Source organism: Trachurus japonicus, chromosome 15 (genome assembly GCF_045865225.1).
Source record: "Trachurus japonicus isolate A0001 chromosome 15, Traja_1.0".
NCBI classification, from domain to species: Eukaryota; Metazoa; Chordata; class Actinopteri; order Carangiformes; family Carangidae; genus Trachurus; species Trachurus japonicus.
In genome coordinates, this window is record NC_140921.1 from 16,262,380 (window position 1) to 16,283,071 (window position 20,692).

Sequence of the window (20,692 nt, forward strand, 5' to 3'; positions counted from 1 at the left end):
TACGGGTTAGTAGTCAGCTTACCGTACCATATAGGACAGTAGAGCAAGACTGCATGGAGCCACATGTATGTTGTTAAGAACGTGAGACATTAAACTAAGTTACTTGCTATCAACACGGCCTCATCCTTGGAACACGAACATGACATGGTACCAGGAGTGGGGATGCTGATGGATGGAGTACAAAAGCAACTGTCCTGCAAGAAGTTGCTCCACGATCGTACACAGTGAAAACTGATGATGGACAAATCCTCAGACGCAATCGTCGCAGTCTATTAAAGACTCCTCAAGGGACTGTTGGTGAGCTCAGTGTAACCTGTGGTGAATCTCAGGTAACTCCCACACCTGCTATGGACTGTAACACTGACTCTCACACACCTACTCCAAGCGAACCTGAGTTAAGAAGGTCCACAAGAGAAATCAGAAAGCCTGATAGACTGAACTTATAAACAAAGAAAATTCAATATGCATGTTAAAGATGTTGAACAAAATGTATATTGATTGATGTTGTGAATGTGTTCTAAATGGTCTAGTGTTGGCTTAGATATGAGTTATGCAATCTGATATAAACTGTTATACTGCTTATGTGTTGCAGAGTTATGCTGAATGTGAAATGGTTGAAATAACTGACACAGCTAATGTGATAATTCATGTTAATGCATTTTGCCTTAGAAAAGGGGGGATGTTATGATTAGATGTTATTACATGTTTGACCGCTAGGCGGCAGTACGGGTTAGTAGTCAGCTTACCGTACCATATAGGACAGTAGAGCAAGACTGCATGGAGCCACATGTATGTTGTTAAGAACGTGAGACATTAAACTAAGTTACTTGCTATCAACACGGCCTCATCCTTGGAACACGAACATGACAATCTGTATAATGTTTACAGTGTATTTTGTGTTTGTGTTTACTTTTAGGTTTACAACCTAGTCGAAACAGTCGAAACTAGTCAACATACTAGTCGAACCTATCAAGCTAAGAAAACTAAGCTAGTCAAGCTAAACCCACGGTGTAAAGTTAGCTGTAGCAGGCAGGCTAACCATCGGATACTGTGTGTGAAATAAATAAAAGAAGAAAGAAAAGAGACTCGAGTTGTTTCCGCCGTACTGTCCTGGCTATACCCTTCCAGAGGGGAGTTTACTAGAGAAGAGATAGCTCGGTAAAAATCTGGACAGTTGTAAACCGCCGTCGGAGCCGTGCAACGGAGTACACAGCGCCGAGCGGAGGACGGTCATCGTTGAGAACCAGCGCCGGGACCGGAGACCCGGAGCCGGGTGAGCACGCGACCGCAAACAACGCCGCTACAACGGATGAGCCGGAGCCGAGAGCTAACGGGGCCGTTAAAGTGAGGAAGAATCACCGCAGCTGTAAGTAAGGCTGTGTGGATTGTATGAGAAGCTACAAAGCTGATAAAGTGACTTTTTCTGAGTGCTACTTCGTGCTAACTTGCTACGCTAAAGGAGGCTAAAGTTGCTACTAAATAGCCACAGAGACTGTGATATTGTGATCAAACATTGCTACAAGACGCCGCTAACAGGACTGTAAAGTGTGTGCAACAAGGCTTCCAGCCATAACAGCCGGTAAAAGACGCAACGCTTGTGTGCCGTTCCGGGCGAATCGTTCGTTCGAACGGATCTTTGGAACTGAGCCGTTCATTTGGGCGAACGAATCTTTTTGCGAATCGAACCGAATCGAACGATTCTTTTTGCGAATCAAACGATTCTTTTTGCTGCTAAAGTGATTCTAGTGATTCCTGAGTGGAAAACAAAATGGCGGATGACAAGTCAGTCATAGAGAGCCTAAAGCAGAAGCGTTCAAATGCACAACGGAACTTTACAACACGGATAAACCGCCTTAGTGTCAGTGCTGGCCGTTTACGTGAAGTTGACCTCTCACAAGAGTTGACAAGATTGAGAGACGATTACGATAAACTCCTTGATGCCAGTAACGAATACATCGATGCACTGAAGCAGATGGATCCAACAGGCGACGACAGTGAGTCACAGGATGCCCTAACAAGGAGAGACGCTAGTGAGCAAAAGTTCTTTGAAGGTGAAACCATGGTTATGGAGATACTGTGGTCAAAGTATGCAGCGCCAGACATAGATGCTCTTGTCACACAGTTCAAGACGGCTTTTGGTCGGGCTGAGGCACTCTGGAAAGACAAAGTAGTGCCATGGACACAGCAAGGGGTTGAAAGTGGTAAACTAGATAGAAAACTCCATGACCTCAGAAACACTGTGTATGCCTGGAGAGACTATCGACCACATGGAAAAGATAAATGGACACTCTTTCTGTCATTGAAAGAGGACAAGGAGCAACTGATGGACGAATGGACATGCCGACGGGACACAGAGGAAATGAAGAGGCGCAGTACAGACCATAACAACGGCGAGGAAGAGGATGAAGATGTTGGGGGTGATAACACGGTCGGTGTTAGCGACAGTCTCACAGCCGTTGATGACATCACTGTTACCCTACCAGTAACCCTTGCTACCGCTACCCCACCTGATAACACCCAGCCAGCTGTTGTTACTTCGCCCAGTGACGGGCAGAGAACTGTAAGCCCTCCTCCGTTCATTTCCACTGACAGAGCAAGCATCATTACCAGCGCTCCTCAAGTCGTCATGATCAGTAATCAACCGCCAAGCAGCTACGCAGCACCTGCCATAGTCAGCACTCCCCAACGGACATTTCAGCCCAACCTGCAATCAGGACAATTGGACAGTGGACTCAGTGTTGGTTTTGCTCTACCTCCAACCCTCTCTAGCACGCCACAACTGCTGAGCACTCACGTAGCTCCACCCGCCGATCTCAGCATGGGGCAAGGGAGTAACGGGCCATATAGCGGCTCAGGTGCGTACGTCGGAGGGGACAACAGCTACCAGTGGGCGCGACCTAAAATAAGACTCACACCCATAAGCTTGCCTAAGTTCTCCGGGGACAGGAGGGACTATTGGCGTTGGAAGACTGAATGGGAGAGTATCCAGGCACAAGCGGAACCTTCAGGATCACGTGAATGTAAGAAACTTCATTTGCTAGACAGCATAGATGAGACTGTAAAAAGTGAACTCAGACTGTTGCGTTGCAGAGATGCAAACGATATCTTTAGAGAACTAGAGAACCATTATGGTGACAAAGCGCAAACAGCCGAAGAGATCGTGATGGAGCTACAGTCCCGGCCTGCTGTAAAGAACCACCAGCCAAGAGAGACGTTGGAGTTAATCTTAGCAGTGGAGAGGGCAGCATTGGATCTCACGGACCTGGGATGTGTAGACGCTTTGCAGAACCAGCTGGTAATAAGGTCTCTAGAAAGCAAACTCCCTGATGTCATGAAAAGAGAGTGGTTGATGTGTGTACGAAACCCTGGTAACAATGTCCATCCAGGAAACCGTTTCGACAGGCTCTTGCTGTTCCTGGAAGACCAAAAGTCGTTACTCGTGAGGTTGGAACAGCTGCTACCCAGCAAGCCATGGTCGGCTAACGCTCCTGAAAGACCAAGCTACCGGGAGAAACCAAGTGACAGAAGGAGAGAAAAGAAGTCATTCACAAAGACTACAGCGAGTGAAATTAAAAGAGACTCCTCGCTGTTACCATGTGCTGTGTGTGGTGATGAAGAACATGGAGGAAAACTGTTTCGCTGTAAAGTTTTCAGGAAAGCCACCGTTCCAGAGAAGAAAGCACATGTGAAAAAAGCAAGAGCATGCACAAAGTGCCTGGATGTTCACAGAGTTGACGGCACCTGTACTCCAAAGTTCCTCTGTCGCAAGGAAGAGTGTAGGAAAGGCGACACTCCAGCGGACCACCACTACTTCCTCTGCACTAAAGCACCAACGAAGAGGGATGCTGCTAAGAGGGAGAACAAGGCAGAGGAAAAGAAGGGACCTCGTGGTCCAACAGAGGAGCAAGAGGCTGTGTTCGCCGAGTTAGGATTGACTCCCCACCAGCTGGAAGCTGTCCGCAGAGCCTGTACAAACAAGGCAACATCAAGAGTGTCTACTGGCAAGGATCCGATAGAACAGAGCGGCTTAAAGGAGCATCCAGTTCTCATGATGCTCGTACCTGTCACAACAAAGAGAGGAGACAGTCTTGGAGCCTTGGTCGATCTCGCCTCAGACACTAATTACATCACACATCAAGCTGCGGAGAGACTCGGGCTGACCGGTGTACCGATCACGCTTGTTGTGTATGGCGTTGGCACGATGAAGGTGAAAGTTGACACAAAAAGGTATCTTGTGACAATAAAGGTGTGGACTTCACGAGGGACCTTGAAGCTTCATGAGATGATCTGCTACGGGATGGAGAACATCGCCAAAGTGGATCGAGTGGTGACATCAGAGCGGTTGGAGCAGTTCTTCCCGGGGGTGAAGCCAGGAGAACTGTCCCGTCCAGAGAAGATAGATCTACTGATCAGTACTCGAGAAGGCAGATTAGCTCCACAAAGACTGCAAAGAGCTGGTGACCTGGTGCTATGGGATGGTCCTCTGGGCAAAACCGTGAGTGGTGTGCATCCAGATCTTTTCGAAGAAGTTGAGGTAACCACCTGGCGCTCAAAGACGCATTTCGCTCACTCCATGAAGACAGTAGCCATTAAGGTTGAAGAACACTTTGCGGGAAAGACAGAAAACCACCAGGAACAAGAAAGCTGCCTGGAAGTTCGGACGACAGCAGCTTGCAATAAGGAGGTTCTTGAGTGGCTAAAATGGGATAGCATCGGAGCTGCCTGCAACCCCGCCTGCGGAGGGTGTCGCTGTGGCAAGTGCCCACCGGGAGGAAAGGAGATGTCGCTGGCCGACGAGAAGGAGTTGGAGATAATACGAGCAGGTCTGACCTACCGGGAAAGTGACGCTCACAGCAACAAGCCGCACTGGGATGCGAAGTATCCTTGGAAGGAAGACCCAGCCTCTCTTCCCAACAACCGAAAGGCTGTGGAAGCAACGTTCTTGAGGGCCGAGAAGCGGCTCATGAAAGACCCCATGTGGAAGGAGGCCTACATGAGGCAAGTCCACGAGATGGTGGGGAGGGGAGCTGCTGTTAAGCTCACCAAGGACGTAATGGACGGCTGGAAAGGTGCCGTGTGGTGGGTGAGCCATCTAACCGCACCAAACCCCCACTCAGTGACTACACCAGTGCGCCTCGTCTGGAATAGCAGTCAGGAGTACAGAGGGGTGAGTATGAACAGCATCTTACACAAAGGCCCAGACGTTCTTAATCCCATCAGGGCGGTGCTTCTCAGGTTTCGAGAAGGAGAGCACGCAGCCATCGGAGACATCACCAAGATGTATAATTCCGTATGGCTGGAGGAACAAGAGGTCCATGTGCACCGATTCTTGTGGAGAGATTCACCAACAGATGAGATTGAGGACTACGCTGTCGTGAGAGTGAACATGGGAGACAAACCGGCGGGGTGCATCGCGCAGGTAGCCATGCGAGAGACCGCCAAGTTACCCCAGTTCTCTGACATGAAGGAGGAAAGAAGAGTCATCGAGGAAGACTCCTACGTCGATGACCTCCTCACGTCTCACAATGACCCACAGTGTCTGGACAAGATCCTAGAGGGAGTGGAGAAGATACTGAGAGCAGGAGGCTTCTACCTTAAACCCTGGGTCCGGTCCGGTTATAGTGGGAGGCAGGAGGAGACAGAGTCCAAGCCGCTGACTCTAGTATTGCCCAACCAGCTAAGGGAGGAAGATAACAAAGCCTTAGGGGTTGGCTACCTCGTGCAAGAGGACAAACTCTTCGTGATGGTCTCCATTAATTTCTCCAGAAGGAAGAAGAAGATGAGAACAGAGGTTGACCTCACAGAAGAAGAAGTGGAAGTAAAGACACCAAACCCACTGACTCGCCGTGTCCTACTGAGCCAGATCGCTGGTCTGTACGACCCAATCGGTCTAGCGTCACCCGTGAAACAAAAAGGAGTGATTCTTGTGAGAAGAGCCTTCCAGGAAGCTGGCAAGCTCACAAAGGACACCTGGGATGAACCTCTTTCTGACGAGCTCCGAGGGAAAGCAATCGAGCTGTTTAAGGAGTACGCTCGTCTGAGCAGCATCAGGTTCCTCCGAAGTCTCACGCCCTCCAGCTGGAGGGGTAAGCCTTGGGGCATCACGTTTTCTGACGGGAGCTGTGAGTCCTATGGTGCTGTACTGTACTTGCGATGGGAGACGTCAGATGGTGTGGTCGTCAGGCTCGTGGAGTCGAAAGCCAAGTTAACTCCGCTCGACCAGAAAGGTGACGCGGTCAAGGCTGAGGTCTGTGGGGCTGTATTTGCCACACGCCTAAAAGGGTACGTGTTGAAGCATGGGCGACTGGACGTGGAGAAGTGGTTTCACTTCATTGACAGTCAGACGGTGCTAGGAGCTATCCAGAGAGAGAGCTACGGATTCCAGACATTCTTCGCGAACCGAATCGGAGAGATTCAGAAAGCTGGGCCCGTAACTGACTGGTGGTGGATCCCAGGAGAAGTCAACATCGCTGATCTAGTCACAAGGGGGTGCTCTCCTGAACAGTTGGGTGAAAACTCTGTGTGGCAGAAGGGTCCTAGTTTCCTGTCTCGTCCAGTCGAAGATTGGCCCATGAAATCCGCCTCAGAAGTGGCAGCCAACGCCAGAGAGATGGTAGTTAAACTCCAGAGAAAAGCCTTTTCGGCAGTCCTCACCAGAGCTCGAGCGAAGGAGCTGTTAAACGCTGACGGACCTGGTGGTGAAGTTCCAGTGGTCACAGGTGAAGGCAGCAAGTCTCCAGAGTCCTCAGGTGATGGAGTGAAATTGACCTCAGATGAGGCCAAGCAAGCAGAGGTGCTGTGGGGAGCCTTGCTCATAGACCAAGTGGATCCAACAAGGTACAGCTCTCTCGCTAAACTCTGTGGAGTAGTCGGTTATGTTCGCAGAGCTGTGAAGAAGTGGTTGGCCTGTATAGGGAGAACCCCTATAACATCAAAGTGGGAGGCGGTGCTAACAGTTCGAGAACTCGAAACTGCTTTCCTAGACCTGTGCCTAGCTGCCCAGAAGGGAGTTACGTTTCCTGTGTCGACAATAGAGAGGCTCGTTGTCAGAAGAGATGAAGCTTCAGGGCTCCTGCGATGCTATGGCAGAGTCCAGACCATTGCACAGGGAGAGACCGGTGTGCCCCTGGTTCCCTACAAAGCGTGGATTAGTACCCTTCTCACACGGGAGGCCCATGGAGCTAACCACGAAGGTGTTGCTGGCACACTTCTCCGAGTGAGATCTAAAGCATGGGTTGTGCAGGGACCGAGGATCGCCAGAAATGTTATTGACGCCTGTATGCACTGTCGAAGGACCAAAGCGAGGATATGCAGACAGGTGATGAGTGAGCTTCCCCTCGAACGAACCAAACCAGCGGCACCCTTTGAGTTTACGACACTTGACCTCTTTGGCCCCTACCTTGTCAGAGACACCGTGAAACGACGGACAAAGATGAAAGTCTGGGGTGTGGTGTTCAGCTGTATGGCTTCGAGGGCAGTGCACGCCGACATCGTGGAAGACTTGTCGACAGAAGGATTCCTGAAAGCGTACCATCGCTTCACGGCTCTCAGAGGTCACCCAAGAAAGCTTTGGTCGGATCAAGGGACTAACTTTGTGGGCGCCAGGCCGGTATTGCAGGGGCTTTATGAGTTTCTTAGTAGTATCGACAAGGATCGTGTCCAGAAGAAAGCAGCAGCTGCAGGAACTGACTGGACGTGGGTGTTTCATCCAGCAGACTCTCCCCACCGAAATGGAGCTGCAGAAGCGGCAGTTCATGTACTCAAGAGAGCGTTAAGCAGCGTTGGCGAAGAAGGTAACTTAACAACGCTGGAGTTCCAGACCCTGCTCTATCTGGCAGCTAACCTGTCAAACGAGAGACCAACTGGAGGCCTGCCCTGACGCGAAGGGTGTAGTACGAGATGTGAGGGTGAGGACATGCCAAAGCTGCCCAGTTACCAGCGGACAGTCTAAGAGAAGCCAAAGTGTGGAGAACTTCCCATCCACCATCCTCCACAGGGACGTTAGGAGGCTGGTGGTTCTGCTTCCAGTGGAGGAACAAGTGTAAGATCCCCGCCACATGGTGTGTTTCGGTTATGGATCCCCTCCATGTGGTGTGTTTCGGTAAAGGATCAAGACCCCCCCTTCACCATCCTCCACATGGACATTAGGAGGCTGGTGGGGTGTTTCGGTGAAGGATGTGACAATGTCGTCAAGGACATAGCATGTTGTTTATGGACATTAAAGTACCTTGAACTTACAGTTCAGCTAATACTGACGTGTAATTCATATCTGAGAATGTACCGTTATGTGCATGATTATATGGGTAAAGTTCATATCTAAAGTTTACTTATTCAAGCTAGTTATAGTGGCCTACTTGGATTCAAGAATCAGTAGACCAAGTGGGAGGTGTAGAACTTTCCAGCAGCCGTTGCTGTTAATTCATTGTCATGCGTGATACGTGTTAAGTGCACTCCCAGACCGCGTGAAGAGGAGCATGCGCAGTGTGCCACAAGGCACAGTCCTTTTTTTTTCTACCTCATTTGTGAGTTATTGTCAGGACCGGTACGCCTTGTCGGTGAGTAATGTTAAATGCAACTGTGAACAAGAAATCATTTAATATGAATATCTGTATAATGTTTACAGTATATTTTGTGTTTGTGTTTACTTTTAGGTTTACAACCTAGTCGAAACAGTCGAAACTAGTCAACATACTAGTCGAACCTATCAAGCTAAGAAAACTAAGCTAGTCAAGCTAAACCCACGGTGTAAAGTTAGCTGTAGCAGGCAGGCTAACCATCGGATACTGTGTGTGAAATAAATAAAAGAAGAAAGAAAAGAGACTCGAGTTGTTTCCGCCGTACTGTCCTGGCTATACCCTTCCAGAGGGGAGTTTACTAGAGAAGAGATAGCTCGGTAAAAATCTGGACATTGCCACTTGGTATGAACTCACCTGCTTTGAGGGAAAAGCTACCACGGCTACACCGATACATGTCAAAACACAGAGCGGGATCAATACACCAGACTTTAATCTCTCAAGTAGGTATGTGAAGTATCAAACTTGGCAGACACTGTGTACGTCAACCCACAGTTTCACTCTGACACTTTTTCTTCTCGCAACAGTCACTTTAACACAACCGAGCAGCCGCAATTAGCAACCTTTTATTCATTCTGTCATTAGTTTTGTCATTAATGGCGATGCCCCCAGGCACAAGAATCCAGTTTAACTGTCAAAATCCTCCTTTCAGATCAACTGCACATCATTGCAGCTGATGAACAGCCTGATAAAACCCACATTTCGCTCTGCTCTCAGCACCTGTGAGTCGAAAGAAAGAGCTCTATCTGGAAGACATGGGACGCTGCCAGCCCAATTTGACTTACACAGTCCAAGCGACAGACGCTCCACAAAGAGACAACAAGTAGCTTAATACCCCGGTGTGTGAGCAGCTATGTGCAGTGTGAATTTTAATGAGGAAGACAGAGAAACATAAGAGACACAAGAGGACCAAAAACACAGATAGAGCGCTCAGATTGTCTCCCACGGTGTCTGGACCGGCGGCTGCTACTCTTTGTGACCCCGATGCTTCGAGCCACAGATCAGATCAGGGACACTGTGCGACAGATGTCTGCCCCGGCGCTCTGTTCCAGGCATGAGTGCTGCTGGCACACACACCAAAGACAAGAGGGAAAGGAGAGAAGGAGGAGGAGGAGGAGGGGAGCTGAAGCAAAAGGGAGAGAGAGAGAGAGAGAGAGAGGAGAAGATGGATGGAATGGAAAATCAGAGAGAGGAGAAGGAAAAACCGAAAGAGGAGAAGTGGATGAGGAGAGTTTGCCCTCGGAAGCCAGACGTCACGCCACACAGGCTTCGTCGGTGGGGACGAGATACGCTCTGTCATGTTTCTGTCAAACGCGAACCAGTTTGGTCAGAAAGTGACACTGCAAGTTAAGACATACCTCGAGCCGTGACTCTCACCCTGACTGACCCGGAGGGGGGGGTAGGAACAGGAGACCTTACATGCACTAAATCCCCATTAGTGCTCCTTTCTTTAAAAACCAGGAGGCTGTCACACACTGAATAATGAGGCAGAAAAACACACAAGACATGCTGATAAAACTAAGGAAGAGAGTGTTCAGTAAGCCGCTGACGCCTCTACACCAAACTCAACACATGACCTCCGCACAACGACTCCGCCACTCTACTTTGAGGAGCAACATGCAAAAAAGAAGATAAGAGGAGAGAAGAAAGGAGCTAATTATAGCCTCGCAGCAGGATGCCCAGAAACAAACTTGATTATCATCATCGTCAAGAAGGCACAAAGGAAACCTGCTGCCTCCCCCCTTCCACCACAATCCAATAGAGAGGCTTTTAGCCTTCGTAATGATTTAGAAAGTGACAAGTCAAACAGATTTACTGTGACAGCCTGAAAGGGACCAGCACGAAGACTATTATTGCTCACGTGACCAGACCTCCTAACCCTTCTCCTATTCCCCCTTCTCCCACCTCGCCACCCCCGACAGCCTGTTTCAGGGGACAGCGAAGAATGAAGCTGGCTCAATAGAGGCAGGCAACAAGCCTATTCAATTCCCCCCTCGCTCAACACGAGCCCCCTTCAAATAAGAGGGAAAAGCTCTGCTTTGTGGAAGTTAGTTACTTAAAGCGACAGCCCCCCCCCCTCTACCCCGATAAGGATCTGGTCACGGAAAACTTGTGGCACAGAGTAAACGCAGATACCTTTGTGCAATTTTAACACCATTACCCAGAGTTTATCAGATTTAATGAGTCATGAATGTGAGGTGAAATTTTCAGCTAGCAGGAGCTGCTGACAACATTTGTACAGCAGCCTCGGCCTGCTGGCCATGAAACTCTATTAAAACACTTATTAAACTCCAAAGGAGGATCATTAAAAAATGGAAAACATTAGGCAACCAATGCAACACTTTTTTTCCATTATTGGTAGTTTTTGAATAAATAGAGTGCTCCTTCTGCTCATCTTTTCCATCCATATTCATCACAAGGTATCTATTGTGTCCTGAGTGACGGGATCTACATTTGACTTTCATTTCCATCGCCCTGAAATACGGAGCAAATTTATGTTTGAGTAGCATCAGTCCCTCCAGGACCCAGACGCTTTGCCTGGTGCAGTCATTATCCAGCCCACCTCCTTGTCTTTTTTTTCTGGAAGGTGAAAAACACCTTGGCTGTTCTGAGCTTTGAAAACAGAGCCACCCCTAAAACCATCAGAGCTGGCGGCGGAGGGATGTGTGTGCGGAGAATTCTCAAGAAGCAGAGACCCCTCGGGCTACGCAGATTCAGTTTCCCCTTTTCTGGCTTCCAAAAACAAAGGAATTCCAGAGAAAATCAGGGCAGGACCTCACCCCAAGCCACCGCCGCACTACTACCCCCACCTCCCTCTCTCTCTTGCTCTCGCACACACACACACACACATTTCATGGCTACATGCACACACACAAACACACGGCACAGCGAAGGTGATTTCATGCAACCATCAATGAGACACACCTCCTATCTTGTTATACAATCATGTTGATTTGATATCAGGGGAGAGATGACAAGGTTACAGAGACATGACAAGGAGAGGAGGAAGTGGGGTGTGTGCGTGTGTGTGTGTGTGTGTGTGTGTGTGTGTGTGTGTAAATGTGTGTGGGGGGAGGTAACATGCTGTTTGGCCCTAATTCATATTTCAGAGCCATGTCTGTCTGCTGTTGTTGCTGACCGTCGGTAAGCACCAATAGAGTTGCTCCCTTCAGACTGTAGCTACACATTTTAGCAAGACGTTGAGCAACAGCCTCAAGATGTAGCTTGAGGCTGGGGGGGGGGCTGTGGTGGGGAAAACTGCCCCCCACCCCACCCTCCACTCCACTCCACTCCACCCACTCCTCTAAATATATGAGCCAGACATGAAACGTGTGATGTCCTCACGTGTGTCTTTAACAATGTCAACACATGCCATTCAGCTTCCACTCGTCTCCCACCGGGCGGCCGAGGAGAGGTTACAGGACGGCTGGGAAAGCAATAATATAGGACTGAGAGGTGTATTAACTAGTGTAAGTAATCTGAGGTGATGTGTGGTTGCAGCAGACACAGAGAAGCTCACATTAGTTATTTCCAGTTTAAGTTGTACTTGCAAATTGGCTGAGAAAAATGAATTCATCTTGTTGTGTTCCTCAATCATCTCTAATTTGGTCATATCTGCCAAACGCATACTGTGAAGGATGCTAGACACACCAAACAACAGTAAAACTACTTTCTTTTTTTTTTTTACATTAAATACTTGTGTAATGATCAATTTTCAGCATGTAAAAATCAAAAAGTCTATTTGTTGTTATTTTCTCCAGCAGACATGTTTGTGAATAGTAACCCAGCAGCCTTTAAAAATCATAAAACACATGGGCCCTTGCTGTTTTGTCAATAATGTTTGCCAGATAATTAAAGAGCCCTGGGAGACAATGATAAACATTGTTTAGAGGCTGATCCCTGGCAAGCGCCAAGCAGTGTATCATTGCTGTCTCCGGAATACACACGATTAGCCCGGTCTCATTACTGAAATAATAAACGACGTGGCTTCAGTTTGCAGGGAGGACGTACTTGCAACAGGGGCTGATTGGAAAAAAAGTGTGTGTGTGTGTGTGTGTGTGTGTGTGTGTGTGTGTGTGTGTAGAGGGGGGGGGGCGGATCATGTCACCTTTTTAATAGACCTGGGATAAAGAGAGAGATGGGTTATCTGCAGTGTGACTGCAGATAATGTTTGTGATATTTGCCAAGTCAGGTCTGCAGCCAGTTCTACTACTTCCAGCTATATATTTTGAATTGCTGAGATCACTGTTTAATAAAGTGGACTTTTACATTCTTTGCTCCCTTTATTTGTTTCACTCCGCATCAACCCCTACCTTCTCCTCCATCCCTCCCTCTCTCCTTCTCTCTCTCTCTCTCTGTGAAGTTAATGCTGTAGCTCAGCCCCGGCCCACCAGCCCGTCTCTCTTTACAGTTGGTGTATCCACACAGAGGTTTAAAATATGCCCCTTTATCTGAGCCGCCCAGGCGGGAAAATGAAAGGGATGTCAGTCCTTAGAACCCTGGGAAAGCGCCTGGCTCAACCGCCAGTGTCAAAACCGAGGGGAGGGCACCAAGCGGGCAAACACAACTGCACACAGTAATAGACTTTTTCTGTCACTGAGCAATGTCGGCAAGCGCTAAGAAAACGGTCTTAGTAGGGCAGTGGAGCTCAAGATGTTATGCCTTTATGATTTGGGGGGGGGGGGGCTCTCCATAACAACCACAGCTGACTTTATTAACAGAGCAGAGGCAGAAATGGAAAACTGACATCTAGACTACAACCTTCCTCCAGCCTTTAAACTGAATCCTAGCCTGCAAAAAAAACCGTCTTATTGTTTGCTCGTAGAAAAACAAAGAATAATGAAAAACTCCTGCTGTCCAGCAGCAGTGACCATTTCACCCCTTGTGCATGTGTAAGAATTAGCATCATCTGAGAGGAGATACTGCACGACTCCCCCTCTCTCTCCCTCATAACTGACATCGCGGGCAAAGAATAAATGCTGTCCCTTTGCATTAGCAAATCCTAGTTAATTTACTTTGTCAGAAAACAAGGAAGTATGTATCCCTGGAGGCCATGTTGGAGACAATTCGACCGCCTTCAGAGAATCTCTGCCATCGCTCTCCCGTCTCCCACGCAACCTCCACCAGAAAATCAGCATCACCGTGCACTCTGAGAGACAACAGTGCCGACTAGACAGGAGCCCGTTTATAGCACAAATGATATTATAAACACAGCATGCGGCGTATTGTCTTTAGGAAAAGATTCATTATAGGCTATAAGCTGGAAAGATTTGCTACATGCTGTGTGGAGGGTAACTAAAGTATATGTAAAAATTAATTTGCATAATCTAGAGTGCTCTGCGAAGTGCACTGCTGAAAACATAACAGGTTTTTAACTTATTGACTCAACCCAGCAGGTGCTCTTCTTAACGCTGGGGCTGGGCCGCGCTCTAATATACCTGGCATGAACTCCAGCTCGCATGAGAGCGAGCCTGAGCGCCGAGTCCTGAGTGGCTGTCTGGCAAATGAACCCATGTGGGACAGTGTGTAAGGTGTGAAGACCTCTTGGAGGAGGCTGCAGTCTGCGCTGGCTTGCAGGCATGCTCCGGTATCAGGAGAGACAAGGCAAACATAGCAGATCGGTACTGAAACCGTAAACCCACTGACCCAGCATGAAGAGGGAGAGGGGAATAATTAGTGACTGTACTCACAACTCAAAAGGAGAGGGAGGGAGGGAGGGAGGAAGGGAGGGAGGGAAGGAGGCATAGAGAAAGAGGGGGGGCACACACACACAGAGCACGCAGTTGGAGGATGAGGACAATGAGTTTGTTTAGCTTAAACAGGATTTATAAGCCAAACAGACACACGCCAACGCCACTCACTCAGACACATACTATCTCTTTTTCCTCTCTATCTCTTCCCCCTTTTCTCTTGCCGTCTCACCAACACAGACACACAGCTGAGACAGGCTCTGTGAGGATTTCATCAGCAGTAAAAAAAAAAAAAAAAAAAAAGTGAGGGTAATTGCTTGCGATGGTGAGAAATCTTGAGTGCAGGCGGCAGCGGTGGGCGAATGGATGGATGGATGGAGGGAACATTTTGTTCCTCCTGTGCGGGCTCTGACTCTCATATTGTTCCCGGTGAGGCCGGGTGTCATTTATGATTCAAGGGCCCCCAGCCTCTCGGCGGATGGGAACAGGACATGGCCATTGTGACGTCCCCTGCGCTCGTTTCTCAAAGAACATCAAATCAAACATGCATGAGACGGGGACAGGGGTGGGCCGGCAACTTCTCTCTTCACTCTCTCCCTCTCTCTGCACAAAAAACACACACACACACTTAGTAGTAGACTGTGTCTCCCTGATGTTGAGAGAGTTCAAGGTTGAGGCAACTGCTCTCCAGACACAGGAGTTAAGCTGATGTTTTGCTTTTCTCTTTATTGTCCACTTAACAAGATATCTGAAGACATAATAGAAAAAGGCAAGGCAGCATTTTTAATGCAGATACCACCCAGGTTCTGTTTCACACACCTGGAAACAGCGCACACAGCTACACCTACTTGTACGGTTGGTCGCCAAACAACAGCGTTTGTTTTTACTGGAGGTTATATGCCTTGCTCAAAGACTCAGCGGTGACTCTCTTGACTTTCTCAGCCACCTCAGGCGTTTTAAACCAGCCACAGACCGCACCGCAGTGCCAAGGTTTGCAGCTCGAAGGACAGCGGTGACAGCCATGTGGCATTGAGGTTTTCTTATCCAGTCGTGCCTCCCGTTGTTGATCCGCTGTTTTTTGTTTTTTTTTGGCTCCCTACAGCAACCAAAAACTGATGTCATCATCATCACAAGTCAGTCAGCCAGGATGAGTTACATCCTGGCCACCCTGGGCGCTTCATTTTCTATGTATTAGTTACACTGCAATTACCAGGGTTTTAACTTGTAGAGAGCTTATGACAAGAATTACACCGTTTAGGAAGTAGTTATGCGTCTGACACGAGGGCACAACCTCGGCTCAAAACTAAACATTTCAAGTCATACCTCCCCTCTGAGCCCTTGTGTTCAAAATTAGTCTTAAAAATGCTCCGAGGCAACACAAGTTGGTTTTTTTCCCCTTATTAAAAGCAAAATAGAGCACACTGAAAACAAAGCCTCAGTCTAAATGAAAAGTAACTGCCAAGTTGAACCACAAGCGACACAAGAGAGCGAGAGGAGACAGACGTACAGAAACAAAGGCCGACTTCTGCTCGGGACATGAGTAGGTGGGTTCGGGCTTGACGTTGAGAACACCAGACTACAAGAATCCATGTCAAGCGAACAGGCAGCAAGTATTTCACAGCGATCCTTGAAAACCAACACGAGCAGTTAGATGAAATGTCAGGCTGTCAAAACATTGATTAGCGTGCGCCAGGTTTTAAGCACTTACCAGGCTTGCAGCTGTGCCAACACACAGTAAACAGCGGCAACTTGTTAAATTGCTGAGTAACAAAAAGCTAATTACTACTCAGACACAAGTAATTAGTTGTTTTTTTTCCCCCCTGTACATACTTCTAATCAGTATTAGCTCGCTGCTTCACGGAGGTTCAAAGATACAGAATCGCTACCTTTCTGCTTTCTGTGAATAATCAGCGTGTGGGATCGAAGAATAGCTGCAGGTGTTTGAAGCTGAATTTCTTATCTAACTTGTTGCAGTCTGATCCTTTTAAAAAAATGATTAAATGGTGATAAAGAGGTGTTATTAAAACTCATGAGAGGAGTCAAATATCTGATATTTGCAATCAGCCACGTTGGGAAATCTCCTTATAAGGAGCAAGAAACAAACTTGTTTTCTTGTCCTCTTCCTCATGTTTAGCTGCAGCTTGTACCACTGCCAGGCCATGTGTTGTCTTTCACGATTCCCGGCATCATCCCCTCCGCATCATGACGTCGACAACCCAGCGTCAGTGAGCTCACATGCATTTACACCCAGCATCATATTAGGCGCCCTTTGAAAGAAAAAAAACACCCAAATCTAATTTCAAAGTGAGTATACCACAGCCTTTAGCTTGGTTAGTGAATCAGACACTCTTCTGTCTTGTCTCACAGCCCGGCCGGCCGGCTGGCTGGCTGGCTGGCTTTTTGCAGAGAGGCCCCAGGAGGGACCACAGAAGGAAAGAAAACTCACACATACACACACACAAACAACACACACTTCCAAGTTTCAAACAGTTGCAGATGGCTTTAATTCCTTGCTCTCTTTCTTTCACATTTTATCAGGTAAGCTACTCTGAACAAGCGTGCCTTCTTTTCATGCCTTGCTGACATGACTTAACGTTGCTTTGGTTCGTCAGGAGGAGGGGGAGAAGAGAGGAGGGGGAAAAAAAAGTCGAACAGCACTAATTAATGTGGTGCGGCTGACAAGTGTTGCTGCTGAAACAATTTCATTACATCACCAATTTAAATTACCGAGGAAGGAGACACACTGGAGGGTGCACCCATTCAAAATCTGTTCAACACACTGTCTTAGACATATAAGGAGTGGACACAATAACACGAACACCTGCAATCTAATGCAATACTCCTGCAATAAATACCGACTGTGCTAAGCTTCTAATGCTTAATTGCAGTTGAGACTGTGTCATTTCTTAGGAAACAGGGGTTTTGGTATGACTGATGTGGTGCTGGTGATGACAGAACATCCACTTGTTATCATACCGGATGATATAAATGAGTAAGATACACAAGACGGGGGTGTAGATTGGATATCCATGGTATCAACAACTCCAACAACTCCACAACAAAAGCCAAGCATGTACCTAATCATGCTCTATTCCACTCCAGCACCTTACAAATGAGGGTAAAAGGTGGTTATGTCGCCACCCCTTCCCAAAGTTTAACTGTCCTGCAGCAGGGTGCACGGTAATGAAAGAGTGACAGTCTCCTCCTCTACCTCCTCGTCCCACCGGGAGCCCCCTCTCTGTTGCTGCTGCTGCTGCTGCTGCTGCTGAGCTCTGCCCCGGCTGGCCTCACATCCAGACGGGAGGAATTTAACGGGGAGGGTCTGCCAGACTGAAGGCAGAAGGAGAAGGGGCTGCTGCATGTGCTGCTGAGTCAAGCAGCTCATCCACACTCGGCTGCAGAAAAGCCTCGGTAAAATGTGGTGCTGCTGGTCTCTACCGGGGGATTCAGAGTTTCATATCCAGGAAAAACAGATGTAGTGTGCTGTGTTTTCAGGGGTGCATGCATGCACTGGCACCTATGCATCTTAACTGTGGAAGTAAACTATACGTTATCTCACTCCACAAAGAGTCCCATTAAGGGCCACTGTAGGGGTCTCAATGGGAGCCACTGATCTTTGAATGATCTCTTGATGGTATCCAATCAGTGTTATCAGTCATCAATCAAAGATGGCAAAAGAAAAGTCAAGGAAGCTGCGTTGCATGGTGTTTGTCTGATAGGACACACAGAGTAGCTAACAAAACATGGACGTGCCTGCTGGTTGCATTACAACAGGTAGCCGATAATAGCCCTTGGTGGGAGTCAACAAGCCCAGACACACTGCTGACTGTTAGCTAAGTGACATACATTCTCAGTTTAGCCTCCACCGAGCCATCAGCTGATCGACCGAGACGACACACACAGAGAGAGAGAGAGACAGACAAGAGACCTGCAATCACTGAGTTCACAACACATTCCTGTCTTTATAATGTCTTCACCAGTTGAAGGAAAAAAATGCAAACACACCTATGTTGGAGTAAGGCTGCAGTCAGTCAGACGCACGCTGACTTTCGCTCCAGCTTACAACAACTCGTCCACAGCACCAGGCGGAGAGCAGAGAGAGCAGAGAGCCGGAGAGCAGAGAGCCTGGCCGGGTATGAACGCTGCGTTAACCCCGCTCTGCTAAGAAATCCTCCGCCCCGCTCCGCTGCTCTCCCACGGCTCACCCCCGGACACGAGTTCACCAGCGGGCTCGTTAAAGGTTTCTAGGAGGTCAACCCTATTGTTGTAACAAGGTAAGTAGCCTATCTGTCCATATCTTCAGCAACAACACACGCAGGCACAGTATTCAAACCCCCGGCTCTGCAACAAAAAACACACACATAATATCTACACACGCATACACAGCCAGTCGCGAAACTTACTTTGAGCTCGGACCTCGTTGGTAAATCCGCGTTATTGTTCCTCCACTTAAAAAAAAACAAAAACCTCGTGTTTACGGTGCTCCTCTCTCTCTCTTTCTCTCTCTCTCGGTGTCTCCACTTCACAAAAGACGGACGTGAGAGCCCCGGAGACGGTGTGAGTGAGTGACTGAATCAACTACCGTAGAGCACGGCAAGTTGAAGTGTCAGATTACACTGGCTATTCAGTTACCAGCGAGAGAGCCGTGCTCGGCGGTCACCGGGAAAACGCGACCTAGATTTCCCCCCAGCCTCCCCGCGGAAGGACACGGCGCCAGCAGCAGCAGCAGCAGCAGCGGAGGAGAAGGTGTAACCTATGGGTGTAACTACACGCTAATAGGCTGCTAACGACACATTTCACACACACACACACACACACACACTGGAGCGGACTGCGGCTCGCTGCTCCGGCTATTGTCCGCCTCTAGTCTGCTGCTGTCATACAGCGGTGGTAGGACCTCAGAGCTGCCTGCCTGCCGCTGCGATCACACCAGTAGTTTATTGGTTAAATAAACAGTAGCTTCACATCCAGTTTATTAGCTATTAGTTCAGAACATAACAGTTAAATAAAATATATTTAGCATATAGGGCAATAACTTGATAAAAAATTATAGTTTCAAAATATTATTGTTTGTTGTTTTATTTGTATGTAAATTACACATTTTATACACTATTGAAATATTGATCATGTCATAAAATTGTAAAAAGTAGGCACATCCTTTTTCCTTTTCTTTTTTGTTTGTTTGTTTTTTAAACCCAGTAAGATTCAAATGAATAGCTTTAAAGACAAGGACAACCACCTGCACTTTTTTGTGTGGAACTATTCATTCATGGATTTGTGTTATTTTATCATTGCCTAATCCATAAATAAATAATGCCGTGAGGTTTGTTAGAGGCTATAGGTACAATGATATTTTCATTAAAACATAAAGTTATTGTAGTCATCTTGTAAATCATCATCTTGAGTATAATCAAGTAGTGATAACAGGACTATATCTAAGTAGCCTATGCTGCTAGGCTAACATTTAACTGTTATTTGCCCTGACTGTACAGTTCACTTCCCTCTTCATATATTTGAATGTGTGTGTGCACTGTGAACCTTGCAGCCCAGCTCCAGCAGCAGGTTCCTGCAGGCCTGCGGCTCCGTGTTTTGCGGATCGCCGGTCTCCGGTGGAAGCCTCGGAATAACAAAGACGTGTTTGAGAGCAGCGGCAGGCTGGGCTGAGCGGTGACGTCAAGGAACAATGTCTCTCCCTCCCGACGCGCACGCGCTCGCGCACACCCCCGGCTCACGCATAAGCACGCACGCACGCACGCACGCCAGCCAGCCAGCACACAAGCTCTTCCCTCTCCTCCTAGTCAGGCAAGGCTGAACTGCCCAGAGGGAGGGCCGCTCAGTTCGCAGTGCATCAGATAGAATCACTCACTCCTCATGCTGTGCCTGCACACAGGATTTCTTCACTGTTTTTTTTTTTCTATTTATTTATTTGTTTGTTTTTTTGCAGGGAAAAATAACAATGGGGTGGCAGATCAGTCACTGCAAATAAACCACCATGAGAGAAAACAACAAAAGTAGGCCTGTGTGTGTGCACTTTACTGTACTAACAAACATTTTATTTCCTGTGGCTGCTGATAAATTCAGGTGCAGCATCATCAATAAAGGTGACAAGATTAGGTCTGCTGAAAGGTAACGCACAATTTCCCTTTACATACAGTGCCGTCAGTTCCTGGGGCCCAAATTCCTGTCAGCAGCTCCATGACCCAGGCTTCTCTCCTATATTTGAATGGAAGTGAGGGGGCTGCCATCCTTTTAGTTTCCTGCCTGCAGGGCTCCTGACACTGATGCAGTGAGGGCCTGAACAGGGTATCAGCAGCAGGGTGGGTGTGTGGGGGTGGGCGGGTGGGTGGGTGTCTTTATCACTGTGTCTCAAGGACACCCCAGCCCCCTGGTAGAAGCAGCTATCCACACTGATGGGGACAAATGTGGCCA

The 20,692-nt window shown here is 48.0% G+C and overlaps 1 protein-coding gene across 5 annotated transcripts in view; it reads right to left on the minus strand.

The window, feature by feature from the left end:
• Window positions 1-18,871, minus strand: part of zmiz1a (zinc finger, MIZ-type containing 1a) — a 105,626-nt gene extending 86,755 nt beyond the window's left edge. For 4 of the 5 annotated variants that reach the window (XM_085799944.1, XM_085799941.1, XM_085799940.1 and 1 more), the window contains exon 1: window positions 18,667-18,867. The gene's annotated coding sequence lies outside the window, so the exon portion shown is untranslated. Of the gene's footprint in view, window positions 1-18,666 lie in introns of all 5 variants that reach the window. The other variant, XM_085799943.1, reaches the window with a different exon arrangement.
• Window positions 18,872-20,692: the final 1,821 nt, after the last annotated feature.